Below are 7,771 nucleotides of genomic sequence, written 5' to 3' on the forward strand. Positions count from 1 at the left end.
ACACCGTAGTGCGAAATTACCCGCATCACAACACTAAATATCGTGCCCGGATCACCACCCGAGGCACCACAACCACATCGATAGACATCACAACTGCATACGATTCCCATAAACACTGACTGAGCATAACTTCTCAGACAAGAAAAACTTACTCAAATCCACTTTATTAAATCACCACGCAATACATTATATGGATAAACAGATAAGCATCTCATGAACATCATCTCTACCATTTCACGGAATACACATGTGGTATTAATACTCATAAAATTACAACTAGCCATGTCAAATCAATCAAATTATTACCTTTTTGGATATCATTCAATTAAATTACCGTGTCCAACATATATATTACAGAACATTCATAAAACAACTTTATAATTATCACACCATACCACTTCTTGTGAGGTCAGAACCTCACACAAACATTTACACATATAACATAGACCCATAATCACATCCAACCAATCAATCCTGATCACGTAAGTTACCACTCGATAAAGGTTACATGTCGCCCGAGTTTAACTCATATGCCCCTCATAACATATTCCCCCATTCGCACAACCATCACTTCCTGCCAAATATAACCATACCTTTACTATTCAACTATTAGCATCCGCCTCATCTAACCACATCTTATACCCTCTCACAATCATACACAACAATCAGGTCCCTACCAAATCAACCTCTTTAGAATTGCCACCTTTCTAATATACCATCACTCTTAACCACTAGTGCCAACACCACAATACCACCACTGCTCGTATATCAAACCTCTTACACTCATATCTAAATAACACGGTTTTTCTCCTATCTTTGGTTGACATCCCAAATAACAAACGTCGAATCCATCAACAAAATTACCTCAATATTCTTCCCAATACTATCCTTAATTGTATCATCATCTAACTCTCCGCCAAAAATCTCGTATCGTGCAAATATTCTACCAACTTCTTACTTTCCTTAATTCCTCGAAACTCATTACTAATCATGTTGTCCCAAAACTCCTCTATAACCATTAACTAACATCCTCGTGATGCTATCACACATTTCAATGATTCCTTACCTTTATATCACATGACTCCGGTGAATATTTTCCTCAGCTTACTTTTATCCTTCTTTTCTCTTTACACTCAATAATACCAATTAATAGTTCGACTCTTTATTCCTTCTAGCTAACTCTTTAGAAATCCAGTTACCCCTTCGTTGCTCCCAAAACTCAAATTCCATTATTTTCTACCGACATCATCTCACTCTTTCTTACCATGGATCTTCTCTTATTATGCTATCACTCACACTTGCCACTAATCTATCCATAGAATCAACGTTTAATGTTCAAACAATTGCATCTCCCTTTTTACATCTCTAGAAATCAGAATTCATTTAATACCGTTAATTACCCAAGGAAATCACACAGTAGTTTCGTCTCTCTTAATAAACCAAATCTCCCAAACTCACTCACTGTGTGCAAATCTACCTCGCGACATGTCTCCATAAAGTTCACTGTTTACCACTCTTCTCAACCCCCTTTAAAACGAACTTTCACTACCTATATCCATAACCTACACGACTCCTAACCATCTCCCCCCATAATTCTTTACACATCTCAAGCTGCCATCATTTGCGTCCCTCATTTCAATCTTTTCATTCTCACGTTCCATAAACTCACATCATCCCTTGCCCACATTCATTTACTTTTACATTACTCAACATACAAACATATCGCTCATCTCATCTCACAAAATATGCTCTATGTCTCAATTAAGCCATAACGATCTTTCTTTTCTTTTTCCACTATCTATCACAACCACATGTAGCTCATCTCCTCCCACCAAACTCATGCTCACCAAAAGGTGCCACTCACCACCCCATAGGATGGGGTAACTTACGTATCAAGACCAACATACATGTAAAACAATGCATAAAGAAGCAAAATAACCACTTTGAATTAAACATAATATGCAACGAAGTCAAAAGATAAGCATATGACCCAAAACAGGGTCACTAGATCGAGTCTGTGCCACTCGATCGAGTAAGGGACTTACTTGATCGAGTAGGTCAAGATCAGAAGCACGTAAAACAAATCACCAGGGCTACTCGATCGAGTAACTGAGGTACTCGATCGAGTGCCCCCTTACTCGATCGAGTACCAAGGATACTCGATCGAGTACCCTAATTCTCAGCACTGTCCAGTTTTCGTAAAACAGTCATAACTCACTCATTACTTGGTCAATTTGGGCGTGTGACCTATCGTTAGAATCGTAAAAGGACAAGCTATCATCTCCAATTGGAATCACATCAAAATCATTTATGCATCTCAAGTTATAACAGTTTAAAGACAACCTCTTTATAAACGAAAAACACAACTATTGATTTTTACTTCCCAAACGACTTAAACAACAACCAAGCGAACAAAACCAGTCCAAAACTCATAAAACCAGTATTCGTAATCATATGTTACTATTTTCAAAAATCAAGCAACAACATTCATCATGCACATAGGTTATTTAACTTGTCAATCACGATTTACCCACATAAACATGCTCCACCCATGAATTTCATATTCTTATGCAATTACTTACTTAATCTCTTCCAACTAATTCATCAATTACAGCTACACTCTTCTTACAACATATACCCATGAACAATTGTGGACAAGTACATAAACTTATCATACAACTCTATGCAGACAAAATATACGTATACAACACAACATTTCTATTCGCATGTTATTATTATGTCACATTATGAATCATCCATCATGTTTCTCATTCCAACCACAGTTCTATATATCTCATCAACAAGTTTCCTCATATCACCATTTTCTTTCACATGCTCAACTTTCTACTTCAACATCCAACAATTAACACATTCCATCACATTCATAAACCAGTTAACCAAACACACATACGACTCGACAAACACTTTCCCATGTGACCGGTTCAAAGTTGTAGGGCGACCCCTTGCGACTTTAGGACGTCTCCCAAGCCTTTGCACTAGCTCCTACAACTTTTACCCCGGGTTCTTTTTAATTGACTCCCTATGTTCATTAAGTTCATTGGTTACAGGTTTCAGGATCGTCGCTCTGATACCATTTGTAACACCCCCATACTCCGAGTGCCTTACCAGGACCACTCAGGTATGAAGACATCACCATCTCGGTTGCCCGAGGCATGATAATCAAATAGACAAAACAGAAACAACATTTATTATAAGTAGTTTAATGAATAAGTACAATCCTCGAAACCAAACTGAAAGGTACGATACATTATTCAAACTATCTGTTCTCAACTGAAATGTAAATAAATACTAAACTACAGCGGAAGACTCTATCGTCACGTCGTGGCCATCCCAGCTATCCCAGTACTCATCTCTATACCTGCTCAATATCTGCTCACCATCCCCGAATGGATCACCGCAGGTTTACAAAACAACACCGGGGTCAGTACTAATCACACAATCGATATAGATAACATCAATAAGACAAACAGACAGCTGAACTGCCACACACACACACACACATCCAACCAACCGTCTCAATCATCGACCGTCCACTTTGGACCCCACGCGCGATGGGGGACCGCCTGTTCCCACCTAAGCCCCGCTCTTCGTACGAGCGATAACCCTGTCCATTAATGTGCACATCCCCTTCCGTGGCGGGTTCCACGAAGGGCGAAACTAGGGCGTGAGATCACTCCCGCAAGTGACCCCACTCAGCCGAGAACGCATCTCGAGAACCATCAACAAACACAACCACAATCACAATCACAATCACAATCATCATATCAAACAAATAACTACAGCACATCACCAATAACCCATTATGGGACTAATACTGAGTAGGAAATCCTACCTGGAAAGCACAACACGCAGACGGTTTCTACTGTTTGTCTCAAACGCCTCTTCTATGAACTCTCCTCCTACCATACAACACATAGATACTACTATTCAATTACTATTCATAAAAACCCCCAATTCCTAAATTAGGGTTTCACTAATCTTAACAAAACATTATATAAATTACATTAAAAGCTTACCCTCGACGCAAGGAATCCAACGACACAAACTATGATGCAAACCGACCGTCTGAACTCCGGGAATTGTCAAGAACGCGATTAGGAAGAAGACAAGTTGCTTTCTCTCTTAAACAGGTTTTAGGTTTTGTAAAAAGTGATTTAGAACAAAGACGAATTGGTTTAAATACCTTAATCGCGTAATTAACAAAACCCGAGAAAACTCCCCCGTAAAACCGGACACTCGATCGAGTACCCAAGGTACTCGATCGAGTACCTAAGGTACTCGATCGAGTGCCCCTGACTACTCGATCGAGTGCCCAACAGGTCAGAAACTATTTATCTTCGCAACTTGCCCTTACTCGACAGAGTAAGGGCTACTCGATAGAGTACCCCCAAGACATATAAATACGGAGTATTACACACCTAACTGCGACCTACATAGCATGCATGCAACAAAGATGAAAGACAATTCAAGTACTAATGCACACACTCCAACCAATAATGTCCGTCACAGCCGAGGGCTTACAAATAATATGGGAATAGTGAGGTTCAGGTGAGAAAAGGCAAAACAAGTTATGGTAACGTGGAGGTAAAAGCGTCAAGCTAGTTCCTAAACAAGACCATATAAGACCGTCTGAATCTCAACTGACTGAAAAATAAACACAAGTGCCCTTCATTGGCACACAACTCACTGCCCAATACACCATCTCCTCAAAATGATATGGAATAAGACGGAGGAGTGAGACCGTCACAGGATAAGGGTAAAGCATATACGGTCTCGAAAAAACAACCAGGCAACAAAATTTCCAAACTTTTTCTTCCCCTGGTTTCACGTATGATTTCAATTTTTTTCTTCTTTTTTTTTTTCAATTTTTCATTTTTTTTTTCTTTTCTTCTTTTTTTTTTCTTTTCACATTTTTCACTTCTCTTTTATTTTTCAATTTCAACTCTCTTTTTTTTTTCTTTTCTTTTCTCCCTCCTTGTATACACCAACTCCAATCAAAATACACACGGCCAATCTGCAGACGGAAAAATATACCACAAAAGACAAACTAAACTAGCTTGACTAGGCAGGCTGAGTTTTGGATGTAGCTAATGGGTCAAAAAGGCAAGATTTGGCTTAAGTGGAGCTATATGGGTGAAAAATATAAGAAAAGGGGAAAATTCATAAGCACCTCCCTGCATGTGACACCGACCACAAACCCGAATGTATGCATTTGATAAGAAATCGAATGTTATAAAAGTGCAAAAATGATAAACATGCTATGCAAGGAGTACTACTCTCAATTCCTAATGAACTGGTCATGAATGTCACCAGTTATAAGGCTCTAAAACTCAGAAATTGTAGAGTAGGTTGCTAATTTATAGGTCAAGTCTATACGGTCAGCTATATTTGAACAAAAACTCGTAGATGTGCGCAAGACTCAGCTAATAACTGTCAATAAAGTGCAAGGCTCAAGTAGAAAGACAAGTTAAAGTGCATTTTCATCACGGAAATCTACCGTTCCGACTCAACCTATATGCAAAAATAAACGTGAATATTTTTTGAATTTTTGAAATTTTTCAATTTTTATGAGATTTTTGATTTTTATGAAAATAAACAACAATGCATACTGAAATTAAACGTGATAGAAATGCGATAAAAACAAGATGCAGACACAGATATGGATGCATAACCTCCCCAAACCAAACCGTACAATGCCCTCATTGTACCAAAACATGGAAAGGAAATGCAAACTAAAAGAGAAAGAGAGTAAATACGGAAAGCTCACAAGATTGCGCGAATAAGGGACCTCCCCAAACCAGCCAGCAACGTGGGAGGTCACTAATAGCTCCGAAACATCGTCACAAGAAGGTAATCCAAGCAATGGGCGTCCAAAACAGCTCAATCGAGAGGAATAGTGGTCGATCGAGTTCTTTTTTTTTTTTTTTTTTTTTTTGCAGGTACTCGATTGAGTAGAAAAAGTACTCGATCGAGTGATCCTTAGTATATTCCTGCAAAAGACGCAATAAAAACAGCCCGCAAAACTAATAGAGCAAGCATACTGATATAGTCTATGGTACGAAGACCATTTATTACACACAACTGAAATAAAATGCAATGTTTGAAAAACAACTAAAAGTAAATCTCCGGGTTGCCTCCCGGGTAGCGCTAGTTTCAGACAGGTCCCAGCCCGACCTTCTTTTTCATCCAGCTGCTCTAATTAACCTGGTCAAAACAACTCAAAGCGCGCAGCAAACGATCAAACAGCTGCGCATGTGCTACACAGAAATGTAAGTAGCACCATAAAATAGCAATAGCATAGGAAATTAAAATGAAATAGCATTTAAGTCGAACAAATTTCCTATGACAGCTCTTAAAAACATCCACAAAATTATTCCTCCCTCCAGCTAAGGGCGGAATATAGAAGCTCAAAATAACCGCAGGTGGTAAATAAAGGAGCTCTGTAGCATTTGACTCAAAAATAACGCGAGTAGAATTTAAATGCGCAGACGGGTAAAAACTGTGAGGTGGAGGAATCTGGCCGGCTAAAAGAGAAGGTGGATAATCATCCCAGATGCATGGGGATGTAAAGTCAATTGGGTCAATCGGGTCCTCTATAATAGGCTCATCTACATTGTCATAATTATCCCATATGACCTCAAGACTGTCTAAATCTACCTCCTCACTCCCCCTAGCGCTAGACTCGTTAGTAGGGAAGTTCTCAAAGAGACCCTCCCGTCGTCCTCTTTGTCGTGAAAGAATCATAAAGGGGTTCTAGATTTTCCCTATAGAAGGGATTGTCAACCATGCTAGAAGTCTCCTCTATGTCTCCGTAAAAAATTATGGCATCCTCTAGATTGGTCTCTAAAGTCTCACCCATCCCCTCGTCTGAGTCAACATGAAGAGAGAAATTGGGTTTAACAGTTTCAGCAGCAAACCAATCAAAAAATTCTAATACCTCTTTTACGGGGATTCCTTCGAAATCCCACTTACCATTAGCCTCGAGGTATGCTCGCGTAGGGGCATTAATTCCCCGGATGATAGACTGGCATATTTGTTCTCCCGAAAACCTTCCTCGTCTTGGTTCGAGAAACTCCTCTAACCTGTCTATATAAGCACCAAAGTTTTCGTTCTCTCTCTGCGGAAAGTCAAGAACGAAAGACATGAGAACGGTCTCAAGGAACCGAGGTTCCTTGAGACAAGAAATAGACTAAATAAAAACAGATAAAACTACGCTGCCTCCCCGACAACGACGCCAAAATTTGATACCGGTCGTCGCAGTATCAAAAATAAACCTAAGTACAACTAACAGAAGCTAGCGGTAAGTAGGGTCGATCTCCACAGGGAGGCAAAATGAGATTTATCTGTCTAATTTTAGTCTATGAGTAATGGGGGTTTAAAATGTTTTGACTGAACTACGAGATTAAGGCAAGAGAGAAAGAATTAAGGGAAATTAACAGAGAAAAGGGAAACTAGGATTTCGGGTCATCAATGAACGTCAGTTAATTGCAAGTAAGGTCACAGATCAGTCGGTGTGTCGGTCTAAGGGGCAATGAATATCTCCTTTCGGTCTTAATTCGCCCTAAAATACTATTAGCTTAACTTTCGCCCTCACTAAAGCATCTTATTGTTCACTGCGGGTCTCGCCTATTCCAACCTTTCGGTCCAGGTCAAGGTTTACCAATATTAAAAGGCTAATTGCTTCTAATCAACTAGCAAGATACAGTTAAGGGCAGCGATTAACAACAAAGACTAAACAACAACGACGAAT

This window comes from Silene latifolia, chromosome 6, assembly GCF_048544455.1.
Source record: "Silene latifolia isolate original U9 population chromosome 6, ASM4854445v1, whole genome shotgun sequence".
NCBI lineage: Eukaryota > Viridiplantae > Streptophyta > Magnoliopsida > Caryophyllales > Caryophyllaceae > Silene > Silene latifolia.